The sequence below is a fragment of the Triturus cristatus genome, chromosome 3_1 (assembly GCF_964204655.1).
Source record: "Triturus cristatus chromosome 3_1, aTriCri1.1, whole genome shotgun sequence".
Classification (NCBI taxonomy): Eukaryota; Metazoa; Chordata; class Amphibia; order Caudata; family Salamandridae; genus Triturus; species Triturus cristatus.
In genome coordinates this window covers 327,317,859-327,336,304 of record NC_140583.1, presented here as the reverse complement: position 1 = coordinate 327,336,304, position 18,446 = coordinate 327,317,859, and positions in this window count along the sequence as shown.

The following is an 18,446-nucleotide window of genomic DNA, read 5'->3' as shown; positions in this document are numbered from 1 at the left end:
CCAACTTCTCATCACCATCATGGATGACAATTGCATTACTCTTGATGGAGGAGATGTGGTGGCCCTCATCTTGTTAGAACTCTCCACAGCATCTCCCGCTCCAATCTCATCCAATACATACAAGATATAGGAATCTATGGACAGACACACACCAATGGTTCTGCTCCATCCTGACTAGAAGGACCCAGTCAGTCAGTCTGGCACTGCACAACTCAGACATCTGTTACCTCATCTGTGAAATTCTACAAGAATAATCCTTGAGTCTGAACTTCTTTAATGTATACATGATTACTCTAGCCAGCATCATCTGCTCTCATGATAACAACGTCCACTCCTACTCTGTTGACACACAACTCATTATCTCTCTCGCAGACAATACACCCAGAACCTGGACCAAGTTCAATGCCTGCATGGCTGAAATCGCCCACTGCATGAAGGTCAGCTGTCTGAAACTGAACACTGATAAAACTGAAATGATGATCTACGAGAAGATCACTCCACTGCGGGACTCTCACCCCCACCAACAACGTCAAGAACCTTAGGATCCTCATCAACAGAAAACTCAATATGACCACCTAAGTCAACGCTGTCACCACATCATGCTTCCATACCATGAAGATGCTGAGGAAGATTTTCAAATGTCTCTCAATCAACATCCAGAAAAACACCCTTGTCACAAGCAAGCTGTACTACGGGAACACCCTCAATGCCATACCAACAAAAAACTCACCAGAAGGCTGCAGATCATTCAGAACTCAACAGCTTGAATCACTCTCGAGGTGGGCTGCCCTCTCCTCACGCCACACCTGTAGGAGCCCCACTAACTTCCAATACACAAACAAAAACAATTCATAATCCTTACCCACACTTTCAAGGCACTACATAACACTAGACCAGAATCCCTTAGTAATCACATCTACTTTCACAAACCTTCCAGTCATCTCTGCTCATCCGAACTCCTACTTGCACACATTCCACGCATACGAAAAACCAAATCCGGCAGCCGGGCCTTCTCCTACATCACACATAAAGCATGGAAAGACATGCTGCTACACTAAAGAATCCTCTTAATCTCTTGTTCAATTCCACAAGGAGCTGAAGACTTGGCTTTTGAGTAGTCACGCTAGTCCATAGGTTTAGCTAGTCTCACACCTGCTCAGAGCCAGGACACCCTCTTGGGTTGTAGCACACTCTACAAATCTGAACAACATACCAAAGGCACCACAATGTCTCCAGTCAATGGCTAACAGAAGCTGACCTTAATAGATTGATGAAAGTGACTCACCGAGCATCCGCTCTAAATATTTTATAAGGTAGAGATAGGTTTTGCAGATGGCTGCACTGTCAACTGAGGCCTAAAAGTGGTAAGCTATATCCACCCTTTGATGCAGATTTCAATGAAGGTTTATCTTCAGATGATAAATAATGATTAACAAGTTAGGTATCTGTTTTTTAGTGCCATCACCAAAGTTGAGTACAGAAAAAGAGCGTGATAGAGTTGATAGTTGGGCTAATTATCCTTTTTAAGCAGCAGAAGAGTTATCTGTTGTACCGAGGTGTCATTCAGAGAGGGGAAAAGTTTGTTCCTCAACTCATGGTGAGGGAAAAAAATCACTCATAAAGGCTGTAAAAGATTCCACTCTAATGCAGCTTGTGAGATGTGTTCTGGTGGTATGGTTCACATAAAGATCTGGGGCCATATTACGGAAGTGTCCTAGGGGAGCAACGGGAGTTATGGTCCGCTGTGCACACCCCGGGGTACTTTGGTATTACAGAAGGGCCCGCAGATGCTTATGTGCAATACAGATTGTGCTGGCACACATATAGTGCCAGTGCAATCACCAGAGGGTGTTCCCTCATTTGCATGGGGGCATGGCCCCATGCAAATGATCGAATACCTTTGCCTCTATGCCTGTGCCGTATTATAGATGCTGGAACAGAGGCAAAGAAGCTGTCAGGCAGCGCAGTGTGCCCTATAAAAGCAGCCTTCTTGAGGGAGGAAAGGGGGATCCTATGGACCCCTCAGACATCCCCCTGCAGACAGATGCAGACACTCACTGCACACACCTGCAATGGGGTCCCTCTCTCTTCTAAAAAGGGCAGGTGGGTTGCACCTGAATAGTGAAACATGGAGCGACTGCTTCTAAGCGGCTCCATTTTTCACTTGAATGCGCTGCCCCCAAGGCAGCGCTAATTTACGGCTGCCCTGGGGGCAGCGCATTCAATGTGATAGGGTGAACCTTCCCTGTTAGCTCTCGGCGAACCTGTTTTAAGGTGCACCGTGGCGCAAACACGGAAAGTTGGCCCTATCCATAATACTGCCCATGGAGTGAAAATTGAGCAGGTGAATAGAATGTAGCTTTTGTGACAAAGTCTAAAGTACCAGAACACCTCTGTTAATACGAGTGGAAGTGTCAGAGACTAGCAAGAGCTTTTCTAGGCCCATACATTTTCATATTTTATTGTTCCAGTGGACTATTCCACAAAATGCATTGAGTTGTTGCAGAGCCTGACAAAGAAGTACCGATTCAATGATTGACTGGCGTGTTCCCAGGATAAGGATTCCCATTCGAAATTGATTCCAACAATTGATTTCAGTTCAGCACAAAACGAGAAAACAGTTTGGGGCAGATTTATGAGGGACTTGCGCCCCTTTTACGCCGCCGTTGCGTCACTTTTGTGACGCAGCGGCGGCGTAAACCCTGCGCCATGTTGCGCCCCATTTACATCGTGACGCATCTATGGAGATGCGTCACGGTGTAAAGCCCTGCGCCACATGAAACCTGCGTCAGGTTTCATGTGGGCGTTTCTACTCGGGGGGGGCGTTCCGTCGCAGGAACGCCCCTGAAAAGTGACTCAGTGAAATCTATAAGATTTCACTGAGTCACTTTCCCAACGCTGATGCGTCAAAACCATGCGCCTGCTTGAAGCAGGCGTAAGGCTTTGACGCACCATGTTAGGGATAGGGTAGGTTGGAACAGTGCTGGAGTTGCGTCGCACTTGCGACACAACTTCAGCACTGTGCCAACCTTACGCCGGCAGATGCGTCACGTATCTGCTTGTCCTTGCGCCACAATGCGCCTCATTGTAAATGCGGCGCATCTGCGGTGGCGCAAGGGCAAACTTGCGTGACGCATCTTCCCTGGCGCATCCATGCTGATTTGCAGGGTTGCACCAGGGAACATACATCTGCCCCTTTATCTTTTAATGGAAATCCTCTCTTTATTATTCTTAGTCCAACAGATATATTGAACCCCTCAACAGATTAATCACATAACGCATCCATTATAACTTATAAATAAACTGATTAGTCCACCTGTTAGTTCCCGTTTATATTTTTAAAAAATCTTCACATTCTGTAACTCGGTAATCTCTTTCCTATTGCTCATAAATTGGACAGATATATGCCCAGCATGGATGAGAGAATGTGTGATGATACATTGACTTGGAAAGCAGGCAATAATTCTTCGAACAATAGCAAGTCAAGGCAATTTATTGCAAAAATGAATTGGAATGCAAGGGAATACCAGGGAAGCTTTTACTTTCCCCAAATTAACTGTAAGAAAAAGCGCGAGGACGACAAAACCTGTAATCATGTAAAGAAAGGAATGTCAAAATTTCGGCCTAAAGCATGTTGTTGAATATGTGTGTAAGAAAGTAATTACAAATCATGGTATAATTTAAGCAAAGTTGCTCAAGACACTAGTGGCAAGCAGGCAAGACATTTTTCTAAAATATAAGATCACAGTGTGATCACCCAGGAGAAGTAAAAGATCAATTAACGTCCCCAGTTTACTCTACTTTATTTACTATGTTCAACACTGTTACACTGCTCTCTATTGCTTCTTAGCTTTGCCACCTCTTTCCTCAGGGTGTTGTTCTTCCTTGTTCTCTTCTCTCTCTCCCACTCTGTACTTCTTTATGCTTGTTATAAAAGGAAATTCATTATTTTCTTACTGTAGGATGCGGTTGGCGCAGGAGAGACTTGGACCCTTGCATTTCTCGCTTGCGGTTATTGGTGCTGACAGTCGGACACCTTCCTATGCGCTCTGACGCTGCAGACTGAACAGTGATTGGGGAATAAATCATTTTAAACCGTCTTGCTTGTTTCTTTATTTAACCCTCACGTGAAATCAATCGCTGTGTATGGTGATCAGTCAGGGCTACTTCACTTGTAGACCTACCGGTACATCTCTACGAGCCACATTAGCTGTGGTGTTCTGCAAAAGGCAATCCCTGATGTATTTGTTCTGGGCACATTTCCTGAGCAGTGGACTCCTTTGATTGGCCTGTCTGAAAAGACATATTTAATTATTCGTCTGCTAAACTTGCACTTTGCAGCTCTGCCTGGCATACTCTTTTTCATACTGACGAAACCCCATGACTGTGCACGATGCGCCAGGAATGGCCATGCTCTAACCTTGCTTTGGGCTGGGCATTTTATCGGAAGGGAAGTCACTATTTGATGCTCCTTTTTCCGTAAATCATATTTGCTGAAAAGAGAAGCTGATCATTTAGTTTTCTGGTACTGTCGAGTTGCCACCCCTGCTCATTCTTTTTCTGTCACACAGCTCTGCTTTCAGAGGTCGCTTCAGTGTAATTATTTTCTAAAACAATAGCGCATAAATACCTGTGAGTGGTTTGTAAACAGATATGCATTTCGACAAACGGCCTATGGGCCAGATGTACGATCATTCCGTTTTTGCGGGTCGCAAATTGCGATTTTTTATGACTCTCAATGTATGACTCACAAAGTAGAATGCATTAATGTGTCTCAGATACATTTAGCGATTCCCAGTGGGGTTGCAAATGACCTGCCTCATCAGCATTCATCAGTAATCATGTGGCAGGTCGCAATTTGCCAACCATTGAGAGTGACCAGCACTCACAGGGATTTCACAAGATTTGCACTTCGAACAATTTGTGAATGTTTACAGATTTCACAGGTGTGAAAAAATGTATCTCTTCCCGCTTTGGGCAACACGCCAACATGCATCAGTGTAGACCTGGAAGAAACTGTGGTTCCTTTCTCAAAGCAGCAGTCCTCAACTCATTGGAATAAGGCCCAGCTTCCTAACAGCAACTCATGTCTGCTGACTGCCCGCTCCAAACACAAGCACAAAATGCGTCCATATTACCATCTCATGGTATGCAGATGTGCCCCAGCACAGATGTTCAATTTTGCATATACAAAGCAGCAATCATCCCTCAGGGCACGCTCCTGTCGGACGAAGGGCCTTCAGTAAAGTAGCAGTGAATTATGATGGTGTGTCCTGTTCTGACAGTTCTAAATAATAGGCATTAAAAAGCTATCACGAGGCCAGCTATTACAGAGGTGACATTGGCACTGATTACAGTGTGCTCTGGCTCTCGGTCACTAGGGCTTGCTAGTATGGTGAGGACTGAACCAACCTGCTCTAAGACCTACGTTTGAGTTGTTTTATATGCTCCACAATGAGGACGTTAACAGTAATGTTAATGTTCATACAGCACAATTTCAACCCATTATCTTAGCACTTAGATAAGCAGACTTCAGTCTTTGGTTGCAGGTTTTTCCTGAAGCGGTTCTTAGTAAGGAGAGGACTATCCCAGGTTGGTGTAAGTGATGTGGTTTGGATGACAGGGTGTTGGCTCTCACATAAAGGGGCAACATATTGGGGAGAGAGTTCTTAAGTTCTTACAAAGCCACCTCTGTGAATATGATCTGTACTGGGCTGTTTGCATTAAGGGGATCACAGCAGCTGTACAAGTCTTAAGGCCCTGCACCTGACCCACGCCAATGATGGTTTTTCCAGCAGCTGACTGCTGGTCCCCCTGAAAGCTCACTTTTGAGGAGCAGTAGTGAACTAGTCCTCTTTTTGCTGAGAGCCAGCACAGTCTTGGAGTTCAGGTACCTCTCCAATAGTGTTTGCAGCATACATTTTGCAGTTTGGCCAACAGTTATTTTTTTTATTTCACAGATTTTTAAAGCGCATGGTCATTCACGGTATACTATTAAACAATAATGCAAATCAGGATCTGAGAAATAACTGCATATGTATATACTGTACAACGAATCCAGAATTGGGGAGGAGGAAGGTGGAGGAGAGGTGAGTGAAAAGGATAGAGGGGAGAAGAAAACCTGTTGTGGGAGCAGAAGACCGGTAGAGGTGAATGCCTGAGGAAAGGATGAACTGGAGGATGAAGCAGAGGAAAGAGAAAGAGAATACCAGTGAGGGGATGTTGAACAGACGAGAAGGGAAACTTGACAAAAGATCAGACAATGAGGAGCGGAGAGGACTGGAGCTGCTAGAACTACAGGTGTTATTGAGTCTATTGAGCTTTTAATAGTCATTGCAGAGCCAGTAGGGTTGGGGCAGTTCTGGTGTTCTACTTGGGTTCGGGTTGGGGCTGTTCTGATGGCAAGAAGTTCCAGAAAGAATAATTTAATCTGGAGAAGAGGTTAATCCAGAGAAGGAATGATGTGGAGTGTGAGAGGTTAGGAATAGCGGTGTTTTTAGGAGAAGGTTTTCTCTGCTTCTCAGGTTCCTCCAAATGCTTGAAGCTTTTGAGAAGGTTGGTCAAGGAAGATGGGGCTTCTGAATGGATTGCTTTGAATGCTAAGCATTCCAGCCTGAATTTAATTCTGGCCTCGATAGGGAGCCAGTGCAGATCTGCAAGTTTTTGGGAAATCTGATGGAATTTTTGGGATGAGGAGAGCAGTCTGATTGCTGCATGTTAAGCAGGCTTTAGAGTAGGTCAGAATGAGTAGCCCCCGCCACCACCATGTTTCCAAAGATTAAATGAGATACTATCATTGCACATGTGGCTAATTTCAGGTGATCTGGTGGTAAGATTGGATATTGTGTCTTTGCATTTGAAGTTTGAAATTAATGCTTCTGGCAATTTTGTTAATGTGGTGAACCATGGATAAGAAATAGTTTAACATTATCCCTAGTGGCCAGATTGATGGCGATAAAGATGGGGAGAAAAGTCTGGCACAACAAGGCACTGTATTAGTTCCGGGTTGAAAGTTTTGTTTTTCAATATGGGGGCGAATACAATGACTTTGGTCTTTTTAGGATTGAGTGTGAGAAAGTTGTTGTTCATCCATGTTTGAGTATTGAGTAGGAGTTTTCTTTGGTGAGAATGTAATTTAGAGTTGAAGTTTTCAGCTAGAGTTGGGTGTCATCTCCATATTGATCAATGGTTATGTTTGAATCATTGCAAGTTTCTGCTAGTGGTTCAACATAAAGACTGGAGAGTGTAGGAGACTCAATGGGTCCTTGTGGGATGAATCCAAGTCACTCTTGCTAAGTTTTACACTATGGAAGTGTTTGGAAAGGAAGTAGGCACGCCAATTGAGGGTTCAGTCTTTGAAACAGAAACATTGGAGTAGGTTGATTAATCTGGAGTAAATGATTATGTTGAAGGCTTTGCTTTAATTCAGCAAGAGTAGCAGGAAGGGTTCACCATTGTCCAATGTATAGTGCATGTCATATGGGATATTTAACGAGGCTGCTTTAATTCTGTGGCTGGCTCTGAAGTCAGATTGATGGACTGCTAGTACAGTTTCCTTACTGATTAATTGGATGAGTTTATAGGAGTCACATTTTCCAATGGTCTTTCGGAGCAAGGAGAGGTTTGAGATTGTTCTGTGATTTTCAGTAAGGTAGGGAGCTAGGTTGGGCTTTTTAACAAGGGTGACATCTGATCACAATTAAGGCAATCAGGAAAGGTGCTGTGGGTGAGGGAGGAGTTAATTTTGACCCAGATTTCAGAAAACAAGGTGAAGTTGTTCTTGATGATAGCTGCTTGGTTGATGTCATAGTAGTATGGGGTGGCATTAATGCTATTGAATATGTTGATGAGGTCAAAATTGAAAAGTCTTCCAGGTGCTCTTTGATTTGGTTGTGTTTGGAGTCTGGGATGCTATGGTGGAGGTCGCTGAGAGTAACCAAGATCTTTTGTTGGTGAAAAAGTTCAAGCAGGCCTTGCATACATTTGCATGTGAGTTTTGGTTTGTCTTGGCATTCAAAGAGGTGTTTGAGTGGATGAATCTGAAAAGGGTTTGGTAGGGGTGCTGACAGGTGAAAGAAGTGAGCACGCATTTAGAAAACTGACATACTCACCTTTCTAGAATTGCACTTAAGATGCTTTAAATGTTGTAGAAATGTTTATGTAGGAAATTATTTGTAAAAAAAGAAATACATAATGTTTAGAACACTTGTAAAATAAATTGTGTAAATAAATTATTCAGCAATGTGCTTACTGTAACATCGTGTTTACCCAGCTCCTCACCCTATGTTAGATCATGTGTAAGAATCCAATGAGCCTCTTAAAATCGTTTATGTAAAATTATGACTTAGAAACGTTATGAATATTTCCGATAAACATTGAAGCAATGCCTTCATATTACTGACTTGCTATTGTTCATGCATCAAGCCCATGGAGCATCCTGTAGCTTAGGTAGGAGGGTTCTCATGACAACCTTCCCTCATGTAACAAGTATTAAATAGATTGTAGCGGCTAATGGCAACGAGTGTACAGACTGTGGTAATCAGAAGAGAAAACATCGTATGACTGACGACATCATCTTGTGAACTATTACTTTTGGATATCGACAGAGGATGCCTACTGAAATATTACGAAAGTATGAATCTATAATAATGAGTGTTCCTTGGAAGTTAGGACAAGATTCTCCGATTTATATGGCTTAGACCCAGACCCCTAGTCCAGTGGTCTCGCTGCTGGATCACTCCTTATCCTGAAGCCACCATCTTGATTCATGCAATATGAAGCCTTACAGATTTGGGAAAAAGTTGCAAAAGTGAAAGAAACGATAAAATATCAAAGGAGAGCAGGTAGGGCAATGATAAATTATGAACATGCTAAATGAGACAAAGAACAGCGTAGGTGGAGGATTCCAATACTGATTCAGGAAATGATTTACTGGAGCAAATGCTGTCATCCCGACCACCTCCTGTAACCTATACAGATCCTGGAGAAATAAGTGTTAGTGCTACTCAGACTGTGGCTACTGCTCCATTTCTTCCAGATCCACCTTCTATTGAATGACCCTTAAAGGTTTTACAAATTGCCCCGACCAAAATAAGAAGACCAATAGCTGTGGTTCCAATGATACTGATCCAGTTGTATCATCAGTGATACCTATTGCACCACCTCAAAATGAGAGAAGCCCAGAGGCCACAACAACTCCAGTTGCTGATGTGCCAACAAATAAAAATACACAGTACTGTGGAGACCCCAATAGAATTTACAAGCTTTAATAGACGACAGAGGGACTTTGGTCTTTATTACTCCCTTAGGTTCTGAGGAATTACCTGGAAGTGGAGACGGAGGATTACCAGCTTTAGATTGAGGAGCTGACTCGGGAAAGAAGGGCAGAGGTTACAGACTCTCCGAAAGATGCAGAAATCAGTAAGGACATGTCTTTAAATATTCCACAAAAAATAATTGTCCAGGACGAATTTATTAGAGGACAGTTACATTTTTATCATTTAGAACGATATGAAAGGCCTGAATTTATTTACCTGTATAAAGAAATTACTCGAAGAGCAGCTACCACACCTAATCATTTGGCAGAAGTGTCAAGGAAATACGATATGAATCTTACCAATAATGCGAATTTTCATCGAAATTATAGGGTAGAGTTGAATGACCAAGCAATTGAAAATCTGAAAATCGCAGATATGCAGGTTCTCATTATGGAATTAATTAAATGCATTCGCAGCTGGAATGATGTGGAAAAAGTTGGAACTTAAATGGGCAAGAAAACATGAAAAGAAAACAAAGAAAACCGATGGAAAGCAGAATGAAGTGAGGGTAGTGACAGAATATCCGTTGAGGGAAGTAGCTGGAGGTGCCTGTCTATGTTCCATGGAATAGAGGTGATTAGACCGCATTTACAAACAATTTTCCAAAGCTGAAAGATGAGCCAGTACAATGGTATGATCAGGTGGAAAGGTTTATTAAGATTTCAAAGATGTTGTGGAAAGAATTGGATGTATTCTTTGACATTGTGGTTTGAGCAGACTTGTGGTCAGATTTAAGATATCTGTACGGTGGCCGAAGCCTAAGCCTCAGAAGAAGAGGGAAATGGTTCTTCTTCACCAATAGTGATGGAAAAGTATGAGGCAGTCATACATTTTCTGAAAGGGAAGATTCCATTAAAGATATCAATTGGCGGAAAATTAAAAGAACAACCCAGGAGCCGAAGGAAACAGTTCATGAATATCACAAAAGGTTGTTGCAGCTTTTCAAACAGCATAGTGGAAGTGAATATCCTGAAGAGAATTATGTGGAGATTTTGGTGTCACAGTTTGTTCCGCGGTTGAAACCTAAAATTAGTTTGTACATTACACAAAATGTCATCTTTTGGCAAACAAAATCACTTGATGAGATTCCGCGTTATGCAAAATATAGCAGTGACACATCGGACATGAAGCAGAGGAAAATAAATTAAATATTCATGTAGGCTCAAGCCAAGCAAGCTCAAAAAAGGGTTTCAAAATCTGTCACTAGCTTGTCAATGTCAATGTCAAAATATTCTTGTAGAGCGTACATCTCACCAGAAGGTCTCATGGCGCTTGCAACAAAGAAACAGCAATACGGACAACAACAAGCTTACTGAGGGAAAAGCCAGGTTTTCAGCTTTCTGCGAAAACATCTATGGTCGACTATAGACGAGAGGTGTAATGGTAGTTTATTCCAGAGCATGGGGGCAAGATAAGAGAATGAACGGTCATCATTATGAGAGGTTCAAGTGCGAGGCTGAACAAGCTATGATTTGGTGCCAGACCTTAAAGGTCTTCCCGGTATGTACGATTTAAGTTTTCTTTCAAGGTAGTTTGGGCCAGTGTCATTCATTGTCTTGTGTGTGAGACTTAAGATTTTGAAATGGCCTCTTTGTAGTACCAGGAGCCAGTGGAGAGTTTTAAGGTTTGGGGCGGAGGGGGATCTAGGAGGAAGATTAAGGATAAGTCTGGCTGCGGTGTTTTGAAGAAGCTGAAGCTTGGAAAGCAGGTCCTCATTAAGTGCCATGAACAAGGCGTTCCCATAATCAAGTCGGCTAATAAGAAGACCCTGCACCAAAGGTTTCCTAGCTTCAATGGGTAGCCACTTAAAGATTTTGCGGAGATTGCGCATGATACCATAGCAGACACCAAGGACCTGGTTAATGTGGGTTTTCATGGACAGTGAACTGTCGATGGTAATTCCCAGGTTACGTACTGCTGACTTAGGGAAGGGACATGTACCTAGTTCCGAAGGCCACCAGTCTTGCGCCCAGAATTCCTCTGCTCTACCAAACAAGATGATCTCAGTCTTGCTGCCATTTAGCTGTAACTTGTTTCCACTCATCCAGTTGTTTATTTGGATCATACAGCGCTTTAAACGAGATTGTGTGCCAACGTAATCAGGACCAAAGGTGACAAGCAATTGGGTATCGTCGGCATATGGCACAGTCTCAAAGCCATATGATCTGATGATACCAGCTAGAGGTGTTAGATACAGATTAAACAACATGGGGCTCAGAATGGAGCACTGTGGGACACCAACAGTGACTGGACGACTAAACAAGGCTATTGAATCTATAAGAACGGTAGTAGAGCGATCCGCCAAATAGCTCTCACACCAGTCTAAGGCCTTCCCTCTGATGCCTACCTCCCACAGTCGATGTTTCAAGATACTGTGGGAGATGGTATCGAAGGCTGCAGACAAATCCAAGAGAACCAGGATTGCTGGTTCTCCTTTATCAAATGTGAGCCTGATGTTATTGATAATTTCAACGACTGGAGTCTTCGTGCTATGGGCGGCCCGGAAACCCGATTGTGAGGGATCCAGGAGACCATGGTTCTCAAGATGAGCAGTGAGACGTTTATTAACTAGATGCTCCAATACCTTCCCAAAGTAGGGTAGCAGTGAGATGGTACGATAGTTAACAGGTAAATTAGGGTCAGCCGAAGGTTTTTTAAGAATAGGCTTGACTTGAGCATGTTTCCACCTAGTCGGAACTTTGGCTTGCTCTAGTGACATGTTAAAGATAACAGTTAATATATTGGCAAATGGGGCAATAATCTTAGCGCAGGATCGGGGCGGAAAGGGGTCTACTGGAGAACCTGATTTGATCTTGATTGAACCTTCTAATACTTCAGTAATGGTTATAGGTTAAAATTCCGTTAGCAGGGGGACATCAATTATTTCCAACAGTGAGGGTGCCATAGACATGTTACTAATTTGGTGATGGTAATGAGGAAAGGATGAGTAAATGGTTTTAATTTTATTATCAAAAAAGGAAGATATAGAATCTACCCAGTCTTGAGTGGGGAGAAAAGAGGACTGCTCATCCCGAGGGGATGTGAACTCTTTCAATATTTTGTAGAGTTCCTTGCTAGAGTGTGCTGCATTGTTTATTCGGTGAGTTAAATAGGTCTTTTTTGCCTATTTGATGTTTTTTATATAGTTAAGATGCAACTGTCTGTAGTTCCTGCAATCTTTGTCAGTTTTAGTTTTCCTCCACTGATGTTCAGCTGTTCTACTAATTTGTTTGTCAATTTTTAGTGCAGTCGTAAACCAAGGTGAAGCTTTACTTTTTACTTTAACCTTGGTTACAGGGGCGAGCCTATCTAATGTGGAAATAATAGAGGTTTGTAAAATAATTATAGCCTGTTCCACAGTATCGGAATGGCATATCTGACAAGGAATGATGCTGGGAGTTTTTGCTCCACAAGCGGAGTTTACAGCGAATACCACTGCGATGTAAATATCTCATTGAAGAGGTAGAAGTGTTTCAGCAGGTTTGGGATCTGGAACAGATGTTGCTGCCTTAAATAAAGTTACTGTCTGTCACATTTGCAATAGGATGGGGCATTGGAAATGAGAATGTTGATTTAATCTCGATAATATTTCAGGACAAGCAGAAAATTGTTAGGAAATGACAGGTCAGAGAATGCACATATGACGAATGAAAAACTTAATGCGGAATCAAAGTCAAATGATACCCGTTGTACCGGGTCAAATGGGAAACCCCAGAATTAACATAAACCAGTTGCCAAAATTAAATCCAAATCAAAGTCAGACGCCAATGTCACAAATTCAGAATATGAGTCAGGATGTGTTAGGGCAATTTCTCCTGTTTGCATTTGAGGAGTTTAGTTCTGATAATTCACAATTACATTGCATGAGAGAGGAAGAGGACTGTGTACTTGGCACACTCCTAGAGAGTGACCCATATGTAGACGCTAATGTCTTTGGTCATGATGTGTAATCTCATATTGAAAGTGCTGTCTCCAAAGAATGAGGGGCGTCCCCAATTTGTACTCAATTGTTACTTACAAATATAATTGTTCTAATGTTAATAAAATTCTTCTCAGATATTTCTTCATTGTTTTGTCACTTTTTCTCCATTTATTTTGTTCATTATTCATTCATGACGATTGTTTCCAATGATGTTAATCCAACTTAATTACATATGCCCAATGCATTTTGGGCTTTTGCCCCTCATCAGGGCTTTATTCTGAAAAATATAAAAGAAACTCAAGCTTAGTAAAAATAATGGCGTAAGTACCAAAGCTAATATAGAAGTATATCAAGTAGATTTGAGAGTATATCAACTTTAAATGCAATCCATTGTGCAAAAAAATGGTTGAATAATTAACGAGTAAAAAATTCTAATGTGCGTATTAGATTGACGGTGAATGATTAGCATACATGTGAGTACTTTGATTCCGAATCCAGTGAAAACTTTTTAATAGTGTACGTGATGTTACAGAATATCACTTATTCTCATCGGTGTTATGCAAATTTCCAAGCTTGAATATAGTGATGATAACCATATGTTTAATGTTGTATAACCGCGTTTGTGAGAGTGATATTAGTCAATATTTCATGTGCTTGTCATACCTGAGTTCAATTTGTTTGTGCAATGCATCTAGATGTATGGGCATTCAAGCTTACTTAAGCGGTGTTATCGGCAGTATCTTTTCACGCGTCCAAGTTACAAACAAACAAATGTCAAATCCAGTTTCCAAAGATGTTCCAGTCAGAATAGGGACATTTGAAGAGAAACACCAATTTGTGGTTTGTGATTCAAGCCCAGGGAATTTTCTAGGAGGAGACTTGTTGTGTAAGTTAAACTGCACAAACTACTGCACACCGGATGGTGTTGCCTTCCAAACTCATGATGAGGATGTTGACTTTAAACTGATTGAACAAAATACAAACACAGGTATGTTCACTTTGTTGACTGTTGCTGAAATGCCAGAAGATCTTAGAGCAACTGTATATACTGAAGTTTGGGATTTTACAGGGAAGGATATTCAGCTCAATAAAGATGAAGAACCAGTACAGGTCCAATTAAAACCGAATGCAATCTTTCAGAGAACATCACCTTACCCATTGCTAGCTGAATCAATTGCTCGAATACAAACAGTAATTTAAGACATGTTGCAGAAAGGCATTCTGAGAGAATTTGTCTATAATGGGGATCCAATAGCCAAATAGAAAATATAGAATAGTGCAGGACCCAATAAAAGTCAATGAAATTGTTGTGCCTTGTTGACCCATTGTGCCAAATCCTGCTACTCTGCTTTTTCAAATTCCATTCATTGATTTGTGTCAGGCTCTCTTCTCAGTGCCCCCACAAGACAATAACCAGTTCTTATTTTCATTTGTGTTCAGCAGAGAACAATCACATGGTGTAGTGTCCCTCACGGGTACACAGAAATTCCTCCTATTTTTAATCAGATTCTGAAGAGGAATCTCAAGTCTTTGCAAATGCAATGTGACTCAGCTTAAATACAATATATTGATGACCTATTGGTAGCTTCAGAGACATGAGAAGCTAACAAAAACAACACCCTCGCATTATTAAGTCACCTGGCAGAAAGTGGACACAAAAGGGCCAATTATTATGTCGGTCGGAGACTGACATCTCTGCAAGAACAGAAGCCATTTTGCAAATGAATCTTCCAAGAACACAGAGAGAGCTCAAGGTGTTTTTGAGATTGACTGGCTACTGTTGACAATGGATACCACATTTTTCACTAACAGGAAAGCCCCTACTAAGGCTGACACATCAAGATGTGTCTGATCCAATTACTTTGGACAGTGACTGCACCAATGTCTTCATTGATTTGAAAGATAAATTGCTTCACCCCCCTGCTCTAAGAAGGCAAGATTATACAAAATAATTAACTTTATTTTGCAGTGAAAGAGATGGGTGTGTACTCTCATTGTTAACACAGATGCTTGGAGCTGACAGAAGACCTGTGGCTTATTTTTCTACTACCCTTGATCCTATAGCATCAAGACTCCCAGGCTGCTTGAATGCAGTGGTTGCGATAAGTGTAAGTCTGGAAAAGATCAAAAATATAGTAATAGGACATCCTTTAGTGGTAATGGTACCACATTCTGTTGAACTATTGCTCACCAGAACAAAAACACAATATATGAAGCAGAACAGACTCAGCAAATATGAGCAGTCCGCTTGCATCAGATAATACCATTATCAGGCGTTGTAATGTGTTAAATGTTTCGACTGTATTGCCTCTGATTGATTCAGAAGACAGAAATAATGATTTTGAGCGTGATTGCCTCAGTGTCACTGAACTATGTACTACACCATGACCAGACATCAACGATGAGCCAAAAATTGAGTCCTACTGTGTCTTATTTGTTGATAGTTCATGCCTGCGAAGTAATGAGGGCACACTAAGAGCAGCATATGCCGTGTGCATTATAAATTATGTGGTTGAAGCTTCTTGGGTCAATCTGTTTTCTCTGCACAAGTTGCAGAATGAATTGCCATTACCCCAGCCTGCAGTTTAACTGCTCGATTGAGAGTCACCATTTTTACAGAAAGTCAATATGGTTTTGGAGTAGTTCATGATTTTGGGCAATTATGGATGCATTGAGGTTTTTTACCTTCCACAGGAATGGCAAAATGTAATGGATTTGCTTAAAGCATTGCAGTTGCCTAAAGAAATTGCTGTGATGAAATGTCCAGGACACCAAACAGGCAGTGGATATGTTGTCATTGGCAATAGATACACTGATTCTGTAGTGAGGTTTTGTGCCCTGTTAGCATGCTCAATCAATGGAGGTTTTTCAGTAAATGATGGTTTCACTTACATATCTGATGAGGAAAGTGCTTTCGCAATGATGATGGAAATAACTGACACTTGGGAAGAATTAAAAAGAGTACAAGAAACAGTGACAGAAGCTGAACAGAAATGGTGGATTAGAGCATGTTGCACAAAAAATGCAAATGACATTTGGATGTTGGAAGATGGAAGACATGAGTTACCAGACAGCTTGTTGTTTCCAATGGCTAGGCACTACCATAGATTCACACATTTAGGGAGCGATGGTGGGACTCTTCTGATAGAGTTGGTTTAATCCGAGATTTCGAATGATTGCTGATGAAAATTGTAGAAGATGTATTACATATCAACAACTGAATGTAGTGAAAAAGACACCAGTCAGAAGCACACACTTATAAAGATCAGGTGGCCCTTTCAACAGACTACAGATGGATTTTATCAGTATGACTTTAAAATGGGCTTAGATATATCCTTTTGATTATCTGTGTATTTTCCTGATGGGTGGAACCTACCCAACAAGGTGAAATGGCAGTCTCACTGTAGCAAAGCTGTTATGAGAAATCATACCTAGGTTTGGAATTCCGGTCTTTCTTGAGTCAGATAGAGCAACACACTTTAATAACGAAGAAAGGAAAATGCTATGTGCTGCATTACTTATCCAACAAAAGCTTCACTGCAGTTACAGACTAGAAGCATCAGGCATTGTTTAACAAAAGAATGGAACAAATTGTCCAGGTTGGCAAACAGGTGCGCTTCAACCTCACTGAAATGGCCACATACATTGCCATTGGTTCGGGTGAATGTGCAGTGCATTGCAGATGGAAAGATAGGATTATTCCAGCATGAGATACTCTTGGGAAGAGCTATGAGGTTACCTGCTGTTCCAACCGATCCTTTAGTGAATATAAATGATTATATGATTATGGACCACTGCAAGGCCCTTGCTGATGTGGTTCATTCTGTCTCTCATCAGGTGTCACCTGCTACATCAGATGCTCATCACGAACAGTGCCACGACCTGGTGATTGGGTTGTTGTTGGGTTGTTCTCAAGAAGCACATTCTGAAGACTTGTCTTGAACTCAAATGGAAAGCCCCTGTCAAATTCTGCTGATGACAAATACTCTGATAAATGTGCTGGTGTTCCAAACTGGATTATGCCTTACACACCAGAAGAGTGAGCAATCCAGAAGAGGCATCACTGGTCTATGAGCCTGGAAAAAGAGCACTACTGGTTGCACCATCAGTGGAAAGACCAGTCCGGCCTGTGCCACATGCAAGAGAGCGAGCAGGAATATCGGTAGAAGCACAAGGAGGAGCAAGGGGTGAAGACAAAAGGCAAGAGTAAGTGTCTGAAATAACACAAAGTGTGCTCAAAGCTCCAGTGAGGTAGAGAAACAGACTGAAATAATGCAATAAGGAGAAGGATGAAATACAACTGAAGTGACTAGTACCAACAAGAAAAGGCAAAATCGACAAACTGAATGGCCAAAAAGTCCAAGTAAAGAGAGATCAAAGAGAAGCCTATCAATAAAATTAATTCCATAAATTGTGCCTGAAGAAAGTGAGACAAAAGAATAAAACTCACTTGATCCAAATCATCAAATCTTGAGATGATCTAAGAAGACTTGAGTACGAAACAGAAGATATTCTGCACCTTACTGGTGCTACTATATAAATACTGCACTGAATGCAACTTTGGAAGACTTGTTCAAGGTGAATTCTGAACTATTAGGACCTCCCTGAAAACAAACCAACTCAATGTGATTTACAATTTACATTGAAAAGTGAAATACGAAGACAAGGAAACAATATTGAACAGTCATTATTAGTGGTTATTATTTTAGATACTTGTTTTACAGAAGACTAATCTAGGCACAAGAAGAAAGTTACAGAAGAGATAGGGATTACCTTTAAGAAGAACACGGAGTAGAGTTAAGGATTGTCTATTAGGAAACTTCCAAAAGAAATAAGAAGTAAAAAAAAAGAAAATAAAGAAGACAAAGCAAATGATTTCCTCATAAGCAAACTACTGACTCAGAAAGATGTGTTGCATTAGGAGGTATTTTACATGCATTATGTGTCTGATTTTTGCAATAACAATTATCATTATTTGAATAGCATTGATAGGGTTTTATTTAACACCAGATCCAGATGTTTCTAGAATTAATACTACCAATTTATATGTTCAAAATATTAGAGATGACACATTAAGTAGAATTTTCACTAATTTCACAAAGGAGGATTATTCTACTAATGCTTACTCTAAATTAGTGCAAGAATACACTAATACTTTGAATGTTAATGATTGTTATGTTTGGGCACACTTACCATCCTTAGTTTCA